The sequence below is a fragment of the Nelumbo lutea genome, chromosome 8 (genome assembly GCF_056320005.1).
Source record: "Nelumbo lutea isolate HS-2025 chromosome 8, American lotus-T2T, whole genome shotgun sequence".
Lineage (NCBI taxonomy): Eukaryota > Viridiplantae > Streptophyta > Magnoliopsida > Proteales > Nelumbonaceae > Nelumbo > Nelumbo lutea.
In genome coordinates this window covers 16,621,415-16,633,586 of record NC_142691.1, presented here as the reverse complement: position 1 = coordinate 16,633,586, position 12,172 = coordinate 16,621,415, and positions in this window count along the sequence as shown.

Below are 12,172 nucleotides of genomic sequence, written 5' to 3'. Positions count from 1 at the left end.
ACATAACAAGTTTAGCCAAAGACTGAAAGGAGACTTAAACCCTAAAACCCTGGATGGTATACAGTTTATAAGGTAGGTAGTAGTGAGAACAACATCACCCCAAAAGTTCGTAGGGACATGTGAGGCAAATAGAATACTTCTTGTAACTTTAATAATATGTCTATTTTTTCTTTTAGCAATTCCATTCTGTTCTGGGGTCCTAACATAGGAGCTTTGATGAATAACCCCTAAATCAGTGAGATAACAGGTCAGGTTTTTCTCAAAATATTCTTTTGCATTGTCAAATCTAAAAATTTTAATTCTTTAATTATGGTATCAAACTGGGTTATAAAAAATTCATGGAATTGCCTCACAAGTCTTGGAACTTCATCATGGGACTTCATCAAAAACATCTAAGCGAATCGAGAAAAGTCATCAATAAATAAGATAAAACATTTGTTGCCACCCATAGAAGGTAAGTGGTAAGGCCCCAATACATCAGAGTGCACAATATTAAAAGGAGAAGAAGATCTTTTATTACTCAAAGGATATTGTTTCTACAATGTTTTGACAGTTCACAAGACTCACAATGAAGACTAGACAAACTAATTCCCTTAAATAGTTTTGAAAATAAATGTCTTAATGCAGAAAAAGAAAGATGACCCAAACAAAAATGACATAACATGACTCGACTAATAGACTCTGTAGATGTAGACCCAAAAGCAGCTTTTCCAGGTTGTTCATGGCACTATCCAGGAGTATCCAGCAGATATATTCCATTCGCATCACAGCCACTCCCAAACACCTTTTGAGACTCCAGATCCTGAAAAATACAGTAGGAAGGGAAGAAGGTTACACAACAGTTTAATGATTTAGTTAGGCTACTTATATATAACAAGTTTGAATTTAGTATGGGTACATGAAGAGCAGAAGGAAGAACCAAGAAATCTGTAGCCTTGATGGTTCCCTTGCTGGAGATAGGGGCAATAGAGCCATTGGCTAGGGTGATTTTGTCACGTCTAGGAAGTAAATCATATGAAACAAACAAAGTAGAAAGGCTGGTCATATGATCAGAAGCACCAGAATCAATAATCCAAGGGATCCTACAATTACCTGAAATGGTTGCATGATTGGCAGAAGCCCGTATACCTGAATGAGCAAATGCAGAAGATGTTAAATTTCCTGGAGGGTTGGAAGGAGTGGTCACACCCTCTAGGTGACTGATCATCCTCCCAAACTCTTCATACTCTGCCTTCATAGCTGTTAACTGCTCACTAGCCACCATCTCTTCAGTTTGGTATCTGTCACTATCTGGATCAACAACAACATTGGCACTCCTTGCCTTTATTTTATCAGACTTCTTCTGAAACCGAAGTGGTAAGAGCTCAGGATGCAATTTCCAATACTTGTCTTTAGTGTGTTTTGGCTATTTACAGTACTCACAAATAATCTCTTTCTTCTCTGAGCTACTTGGAGTACCTGCAACCCCCTTGGGTTTCACTCCCGTATTAGCAAAGTGATCATTTAGACTAGTCCCTTGGACCTGGACAAGTTTTCTGCTTTATTCACTACTTACCAAGGCATATGCTTGAGACAGTGAGCCACTATCATTGGATAAAATATTTTGCTTTGTAATGTCATACTCTGGATTTAGCCCTGTCAAGAACTCAAACACCCTGTTTCTCTTAGCCAGTTTTCTGTAGGTCTCAGCATCCTTAGAGGTGTCTCAGGCTATAGGTTCTATCAAATTGATTTCTTGCTATAAAGACTTCAGTGTTGATATTAATGGTTTCTCCCCCTATCTCAAATTCTTCACATCATTTCTCAACTTGTAAACATTGGCCACGTTTAATTTTTTGGAATATGTTTCAACAATACTATCCCAAATTTCTTTTGCTGAATTCATCCACAAATAGTGTTGACTAATCTGTGGTTGCATTGATTTCACAAGCCATCCAATAACAATATAATTTTATTGTATCCATTTTTTCATATGATGGATCATCTTCTGGATGAGTCTTTTTGTTCCCGAAGATAAAACCCCATTTGCCTCTACTACAAATATGAATTTTTACTGATTGTGACCAAGCCAGATAATTAGTTCCATCCAGCTTGATTGTAGTCAGAACCAGTAGAGAGTCTACAGAGGCTCCCGGAACTTGTCTGAATTCAGCAGCATGCTTGTTTTCAAAGTCTGAGGAGTTTATCTTCTTAAATACTTCAAAAAAATGACTTCAAACAACTTCGAATAACAACAAATGAAGATAGAACAAAAATTGTTTTGTGAGTCAACCTCTATGCAGCCGTACCAATAACCTGCGTCACACCCGAAAGCCAGGATAAACAGAGAAAACTCAACCTCTCCTTGTAGACTTCACAAAACACCAACCCACTTGATTCGATCTTCAAGAAGAAGAATGAGAAGGCCTTCAGTTACTGAGCACCCAGGTCAAACTCCCTATGGGGCCCATAATCGGATTTCTCCAAAAAATTAGGGTTTTGGGCAGTCCACTTGAATCTGTCAAGAGGACGACAAAACCAGACCCCTTTTCTCTAGAAACCACTAATAACTGGGTTGAAATAGGTTTCTTTAACTATTCATACGATTCAGTTCTCCATACACACTGTGTATGGGAAAAAAAAGGGAAAAACGAGACTGCTCTGATACCAAGAAGAAAAACAACATTTTGAGAAGAAATAATTGTTTAGAAAGTTGCAAAAATTCAAAAGAAAGTTGTAGAAATCATAGTCCAAGAGGAGAGAAGAAGAAGAAGAAGGTGGCGGCAACTTGGGTTCAGAGATAGATTTTCTAACATAATACCTTCTCTTACTCCCTTAATTCTATTTCATTAAGTTAAACTTTAGTAATTTACAGAGAAGCCCCTAGTTAGGGATTGAGGTCCCCGCCCTGCCCCGCCCCCGATTATGTATATATATTATTATATTATATATATATATATCAAAACATATTTAAAAAATTATTAATAATTTAAATTTTTTATTTATTTTTCAAATAAATACTATTACCTAAAAAATTATGGGATTCAAGTCCCCACGGGGAACCCATTCCCGTTGGGGATCAGGGATGGAGGACAAATTTTATCCCCGGCGGGGATCGGGGACAGAGGTTACTTTTATAATCGGGGTTGAGGACAAGGAATATGATCCCCATCCTGAACCCGCCCCGTTGCCATTCCTAGTTTTGAGAAGGTTGTCAATTAGTATTCATATATGGTTTCTCGAGTGGCAACGACAACAACCCCCTCCACCTCTGATCTCTCACCATTCTCCTCTACTACGACTACAGCACCATATGCAAATCCCCTGCTGAGACCTTCCTCATCAGCTTCATTGTTATTATGTAGAGAGCAAAATCCCAACAACAACCACAATGAAACTTAAGGCAATTTTGCTTCCTTTGGTTCCACCTACCCCACCGGTGAAGGCAGCACCACCACCACCACCATTACCAACAAGGGGCTGAAAACCACAATAGCAAAGGTGAGACGAGTCCAGCCTATTTTCCAAAGGATGTGCTTCAGATCCTCCGAAGCTCTCCATTTCCATGCCTAAGATTGTCGGAACCTTGTGCTTCAAATCAGCTGAGAGAAAGAAAGAGGGGAGATTGAGAGAGTGGGAAAAGATGTTGTTGTTGTTAGGAGTTGTAGTGGTGGTGGCATTGATGCAAAGAAGCAAAGGACGAGATAAGGAAGATAGAGGGAGGGAGGGAGAGTGGGAGGGATAGATAAATAGAGAGAGAGAGAGAGAGAGATTGCGATAGGAGAGGAGTTGTAGTGGTGGGGTAGTGCCTTGTATTCGACAGTTGTAGATTTTCCTTCTTTCATTCAAGATTTCCCAAATAAGCCCTACCTGTATCTGGTCATTCTTTCGAAACTTTTATGGCTAGTTAAAGAAGAACATAACAAAAAGCAAAAACAATCGGGCAAGAAGAAGAGAAGCAATAAACTAGTTGACTAGAAAATACAGGCGGCCTGAGTATGATTACTGTTAACTACCTACACACGACATACTTGGGATGCAATTTATGTAGAAAGGGGTGGTTTTAAGATTCTTCATTGAAAATTCTCAAATTACAAGAAATAAAACATAAGGAATCTTATCTACCACTGGTTTTCGGGTCAATAGTTCGACCATCTGGTTCAAACAGGCAACCTGTTCTGACAACAAAAATTACAAGCAAAAAATTGAGTATGTGAGGTCCATTAAGCAGTATCATACGTGTTATGTCATTCGAGTGTGTGACTCATATGACCTGAAAACGGAATCGTTCTAGCCACTGATTTTCGGGTCGATAGTTCGATCGTCCGATTCGAACAAGCGGCCCATTTTGACAATAAAAATTACAAAAATATATAAACACGGCAAAAAATCATTGAACGGGTCAACCATTTGAGTCAATGAGTCGTTGACCAATTCAACTATTTTTGGCCAAGAATCGAAATTGGGATAAAACGGAATCGATTGATTGGATGGTTCCCAATTAAAAAAAATAAAAAATGGCCAAAAACCATTGAATGGGTTAACGGGTCAACGGTTCGATCACCCGGGTCAATGGGTCATTGACCAATTCAATGGTTTTTTGCCAAGGACTGGGATTGGGGTAAAATGGAACCGATTGCTTGGACAGTTCTCAGGCATAAATGTTTGTCCATTCGGGTCAATGACAGTTCGAAAACCATGTTTTTTTTTATGCTTTTGGATTTTCACTATTCAAATCTTTCTTCTACTATGGGCTTTATTCAAGCGTGTGTGATATGTTCCTTTTTTTTTCATTTCTACTTTTTTTTTTTTTTTTGCATTTGGTCTTCTTCTTCAAGATCCTCCAAAACGGTCTAGGGTTTACCACCATTTTATTTCTTCCTTTTTGTTTTTTCTTTGGTTTTTTTTTGTGCAATGTTTTTTTTTCTTACAAGACAATCTGCTTTGCATCTTTCTTTGACGTGTACGTATGTTTAGCTCCATCTCAAACCAAAACTTTAGACTCGATTTTCTGATTTTTTTTCCTTGGTTTTTCTAGTTTGGTGGATTTACCACCATTTTTTTTCTTTGTTTAAGGTCACTTTGGATTTATCTTTCAAGGTTTTGGAATCCCTTGCAATGTTCACCCTCCCTATGACTATAACTACAAAGTTCTTTCACCTAATTATTGGCATCTACAAAAAAATGATCCGAAAACAAAACCATTATGGTCACCGATTTCCAGGTCGACGGTTCGACCATCCGGTTCGAATAGATGACCCATTCTAACAACAAAAATTAAAAATAATAAAAATAAAAATGGCCAAAAAACCGTTGAACAGGTCAACGTTCGAACGCCCAGGTCTATGGGTTGTTGATCGATTCAATGATTTTTTGGTAGGGACTGGGTTTGGGTAAAGCAGAACCTATTGTCTGGACGGTTCTCATGCCGAACAGTCCTATTGTCAAGGTCAATTGGGAATTCTCGATGTGAAACAAATGACAATTATGAAGTAGAACTCAAAACTATCACTATATAATCATGTTCTTTTATATGAGATGCTTTGCTAAAGAAAAATTTAAAAAACAAGCACATAATGATCTCTTTATATGAGTTTCAAGGCTTGAGTACTTATAATTGCAAGTTTCTTATTAAGAAACCATTGCCTTTTGTGGTGTAGCAAATAGCAATGTTATAATTCCAATCCAACCCTACAAAACAGGGGCCCCTCTGCTAGTAATAATCTTATTTGGGTTGAACATTGTGAGAGGAGGTGAAGGAGATGTATAGAATGAAGAAAAACCAAACATGGATGTAGTACGTCAGCGACCATTGCAACATTCGACGTTTGTGCACCATTTAAAGGCAAGCTTTGAATGGAAATCCATTCAAAGTTAAGGGTCGCACGAGATGTAGTGGTTCATATAGTGTGTACCAAAAAAGGCAATAGCATCGAAGATTATACATAGAAAGGAATGTGGGCTATGCTGTTCTGTATCAATTGTAAAGACTCGCTCATTCCTCAATACCTCAACAAGATCCATCAATTGAGACTTCAAACATGAGAACCACTCATTTTTAAATTAAATCCATCAGTAACAAAGGTTAACTCAACCCCTCATATGAGCTTTGGAACCCTACTTTTAGGCAAGCTTTGGTTTTAGGTGAAGGGTAATATTGAGTTTTAAAAAAAATTATAAGTCATACAATGTTACATATGTACGGATTTTAATGGAAGTTAACGATAAGGGTAAAATTAGTTCAATGTATTCTTGTATAAAGAAATGGACTTTATGGGCAAAAAATCGTGGCCTTGTATGAAGGCCCTTAAATACTTTCTCATTTCTCTTTTTTCATAAGAACTAGTAGAATGGTACGTGCAATGCACAGGATATTTGATCCAATGAATGATACCACAACCAGATATAGATCTTATCCAAGTTAGGTGTGGCCACTTGTTTGATTCTTCAATTGTGTTAGTGCTAATCTATTTGATTGTCCTAAAATAAAATCATATTTCAATTACTTCATCCTAATTGAGTGTGAGTGGTAATGTTAAAGAAAACAAAGCTGACTTAAAACATGATTAAGGATTCCATTAGACATATAATGTAATCTGTGTATATAAGTACGCAAAAAACTCTATATAACAAAATTAGCACAATGGCTTAGAGGACTATGGAACCAACCATAAATTAAAATCCAATGACTGATCCTAATTGGAATGGTGTGGCATAGGTTCAGTTCAACTAAAGAACCTAGCAATAGGGGGGTTTGACCTCAACTTTCTAGTGTAGGATGTTGAAAGTAAACAACTTGGATCTTCATGTAGAACAAGCACTAAGTTTTGGTATTTTTACAGTGTCTTTCATTGATGGTTAAGAGAATTAGGTGTTTGAAAACTTACAAATTACAAAACACCAGAAAAATGCTTAAAAATTACAAATACAAACTTGATTTGGGCAAATGTAAGCCTGCTAAAGACACAAGATTAAACATTGATTTAAACCCAAAGATGAAAAGTGCTTGAAACTTATAAACCAAAACCCTAATTGCTTAAAATTAATTAAATGGAAATAATTATCAAAGAAACACAATTTTAAACTAAAGCATGATGTGAAATCAAAACTCCTATTGCATTTTCATAACTTAAAAGAGTGAAATAGATAATAGAACTTTGCAATTGTGATAAAGATGATATTGAGTATGATTTTGGCATATATTGTTGTTGAAACTTTTTGAGATGAAATGAAAAGGATTGAATATGATCGAAAATGAAGAGAAAAACACTTGAAACTCCATTATTTCCAAGTATCTAAAAAGCTACATTATTTCTATTTACATATCTTCCAATTAACCACCTAGAGGTGTAAAATCGAGCCATGCTGGAAAAATATGGCACAACCCGCATGCGGCTCGTGCAAAGTGCACGTGATGTGTCAGCCCGCGGGACGAGTCAAGTTGTGCTTCCCTCCCCTAGGATATTTTGGGGGGATCGATTCGGCACAGCCCACGTCTCGAGCCCGCACTGGCCCGTGCCATGCCAGTCCACAGGTCGTACCTTAGGCTAGGCTAAGTCATGTTTTTTAAAATTTTTGAAAAAATATTGAAAATTTTAACATAAAATAAAAAATATATACAAAAATTAAAAAATATTTTAATTTTTTTATATGAATTTTGATGTATACAGTTGTTTATATATGCAATAATAAAATATTATATATATATATATATATTAATACATAATATAATTATTATAATATACATATTATATTATCATATATAAAATACATATGGATCATACTACGTCGTGTTGCAAGCTGGGCCATGCCAGCATAAGGGCTACAGGCGGCATGGCCCGCTCGATTGTGCTATGTCAGGCAGGGCCGACTCAAAATCATGCCAAACCATGTTGGGCCATGGGTGACATGGCCCGATTTACACCTCTACAATTACCCCTCATTGTTGATTTTTAGGAAAATAAATTAATAAACATAGTTACAAGAGTAAAGCATATAAATGGTATAATAAATAATGAGGGTAATTTTGAAAATAAAAATTAGAATGATGAGTGGGACGATTACCATTCCCATTTTTATTAATGGTCAATATAATAGACTAAAAGGTATGTAGTACTGTAGTAGTTGCTTTTTCAATTAAAAAAAGTGAGAATTCAAATGAACATTTTCCTTTCAGGCTTTACTCCATTTGCGTATGAGGTCCCAGTTTAGGTCAAAAGATCTTTGACCAATCAGAGCACCTCATAAATTTTGGTGAATACCACCTGATTCATCACTGATCCCCTCTGTACCTTTTTTAATATCATAGTCAAACCATTTTATCAAAATTATTAGAGCTATTTTTTATTTTTTAATATTTCTTAACCAAACAATAGATAAATATGAAACTTGGCGGATCAATCAAATGGTAATGCATGACACGGCAAACAATGATATAGACTCATTGAGATTTATCGGCAACTCCAAGCGTGGACAATCCAAAGTGAAATTCAAGCAACGAACATTATAGTTGATACAAATGATGATACAAATGTACTATCATTTTTTTTTGTCGTTGTTGTTAACATTGAATATGTTTTTGTTGATATTAAGGTGTTATGTATATAAGTCTAAAATAGAAGCTTACATTTTAGCTTTTGCGTTGTAATTTGTGTTGTAAAATGGCTTTGGCAAAGTAAGTTTTTGCAACATGTTTTTTAGAATAAAAAGCAAGAACATGCATTTGGAGTGAATTTCAGGCTCTATTTGGAAAGAGTATAAATACAAATATGTAGACCACAAAACCTTGCATTTTGTATTATTTTATATATATTTGTACAGTACATATTTTGCTCCTTCCAAACTGAGCCTCAAGAGAAATATACTTATAAGGCATGATAATTAGGATGAAAGCAAATTCATCCTCAAATAAGTACTATGCTTAATACTAACAAAAGACCATGCACATCCTTAATACTAACAAAAGAAATAAGAAAAAAAAAACTCAAATAAAGACTTAAATGAAAGAGGACTTACAAAGTTTCTTTCTCTATATTTATAGTGGTGGATAATCCATATTCAGGATACAAGAGCGAATAAATTCCTTGTTATTGGGATTTACTATTGATGATTGATAAATTTTACCATTAATTAATGATGGATGTGGACAGGAATCTCCTAATACTACTATCACCCCAACATGCTTAACTTGTCTTTTCCAGTGGAGTCAAAAAAAAAAAGAAGCTTCATATTAACCATAACTAAATGAACAAATTATAAATATTAGACTATAATTAATGAACAATACTTAGGTTTACACCTCAAGAGATTTATAGCTCAAGATAATACTAAAAAGATCAATAGGATGTTATAATCATTGACAAGATAAGTATATAAGGTAATATATGAAAATATGTTTTTTATAATTTAAAAAATAACTATATAAAATTATATATTTAAAAAGTGTTATGATATAATTGGATTTAGATTTTAATATGATTGGATGGAGTTAAACCCAAGTCTGATCTGATTACATAAACATTTCATTTGAATCTAATATAATTATATTGGATGTCAAACCAGACCTCAGATTTTTCAGGTATCATTAACAGACCTAGGGACCAAATCAATTCTTCACATAGCACTCCTCACAAAATGTCCGAACAGCACATTGATACATGTGTGTGTAGTGTGTTGTTATTGATGGCATATGTTCCCAATACGTGGTGGAACATGCTACAAGGTCGGTGTGAGAAGCAAATATAGATTATAGCATGTAGTAGTTTACTAAAATCCACATGTGGTTGGGTGAATTAATGTGTCATGCACTACTTGTTAGCTTTAAAGGCATCACTTAATTCCTCTCATAAAGTCTTGATCAATTTAGGGTATTAATTCCTAATCGTATAATCAAGATATTCTTTTTTTATGCTTCAATATATTCAAGCTATTTTTCACCAATAAATTATATTAGTTATATATATTCAATACTTTTAATGATATAAAGTAATTGTTTTTTAAAATTAACAAAAAACAGAACCATTATTCAATTCTTCCATCCTAGTGGTGAATAAGCAATTCAATCATCTATGTCAAAATGGGGCAATACATATAATGCCATAATTAAATAAAATCTTTTAAAATAGAGTTAAGTAATAAAATGTAAAAAAAGTCAGGCACATATCTAATGCTTTATATTAATCGTATTAGAGAAAAATAAGTGTGTTAAATGTTAATTATTCTTATTAATATTGGAATCAAATATAAAATTAAAACCAATCAAAAAATAAAAATCATTTTCATAGTGGCTGGCCAACAATTCAATATTTGGAGTCAAATGTGTCAACCCTTTGAATCATAATTAAATAAAAAATAAAAAAGATAAAAACGCAAAAACACTGTAATGATATATACATTTTGTAAAAACTATTTACTAATAAAAAGTTCGTAAAAATATTTATGCACTTATATATATTTTATATTAATCATATTAAAGAAAAATAAATGTGACAAATAACATTTATTTTTTATTGATGTTGGAAATAAAATATAAAATTTAAAATCAATCAAAATTTTATTTATTTTTTCTGGTGCTAGGTCAATGGTTCAACCTATTGTGTCATGTGTGTAAACCATTGATCTCATAATTAAATAATAAAAATACAACAAAATGAAAAAATAAAACATTTGGTCACATCTCTTAATACTTTATATTTCATGTTAAAAATTAAATATGATCAACAATAATTGTTTTTAACTTTTTATTAATGATGGAAATAAAATACAAAATTTAACCTTTTAGGTCAAATGTTTGAAGGTAGATAAACAATTCAACCTTTCAAGTCAAATGTATCAACCCATGTAGTCATAATTAAATAATAAAAATTAAAAAAGATAAAAACATAAAAAATATAGAAATTATGTGAAAAAAAATATTTGGGCATATATCTAACATTTTATATTAAAGGAAAATAACAATGGAAAATTATGAATAATTGTTTTTTATTGATGATAACAATAAAATACAAATTTGAAACCAACCCAAAAAATGACATTGTTTTCGTGTTCAATGGCAAGTAAACAATTCAATCTTTTGGGTCAAATATGTTAATCATTGATGTCATAATTAAATAAGAATAAAAATAAAAAAAAAGATGAAAATACACAATAGTATACAAAATGCAAATAAAATTTAATATAACATTTATGCACACCTCTAATATTGCATATTCATCATATGAAACAAAAATAGATGTAACAAATAATAATAATTTTTGTATTCATGAAAATATAAAAAATAGTACAAATTTTGAAAACGTATTATTTATTGTCACGATCATTATCATAAAAAAAAACCACACGACATTGCTAGTGGTATGAAAACCTTTTTGACATTTTTCAAGACCAGACATTTCCAAGCAAAGAATGTAACTTTAACTAAACACACTAGAAACCATCCCTACGAAATGGGGCATATCGTATTGTATCTTTGAAAAATAGATACGTGATACACATGAAAATTGGGCATTTCGTCTTTTTCATGCGTATTGGACCCGTATTGGGGGCGTATCAGGGGTGTATCAGGGTATATTAGTAGCATATCGACAAAAAAAATACGGCCAATAACTAAAAAAATAAAAGGGGAAAGCAAGCTTTTTTTCCCCCAAAATAAGCCTTCTTTCACCCCCAAATGACTCTAAAACTCCAAACTTCATTCCTAAAGTGCTAGATTTGCAAAAATTTGCAAGAAACAAGTGTGAATCATTATTTTTTAAAATAATTTTCAAATTTTGAAAATATATACCAAAAATAGGTATTTTTTTAATTTTTTTATAATATCTTATGATTTTTTTTTGTATGTTTAAATTTATGTTGATATGATGTACATTTCTTACATTCAAAATCACATTTTTTTTGTGTTATCAATAGATTTATGGAAATTTCATGAAGATATTTGGTGAAGATATAAGTTAACAAAAAAAATTTGAAAATGTAATTCTTTCTCTACCTATAAACACTAAATATTTTTAGATCTATGGATTTATCTATCATATCCATAGAGCAATTGAAATTTATTCTTTAAAATATATATTTAAAAAATAATAATAACAAATAATTATATTTTATCATTTGATCACAATAATTTAATATATTATAATCCTATGGATGATCTATCATATCCACAGACCAATTAAATTTTTTTCTTTAATAATTA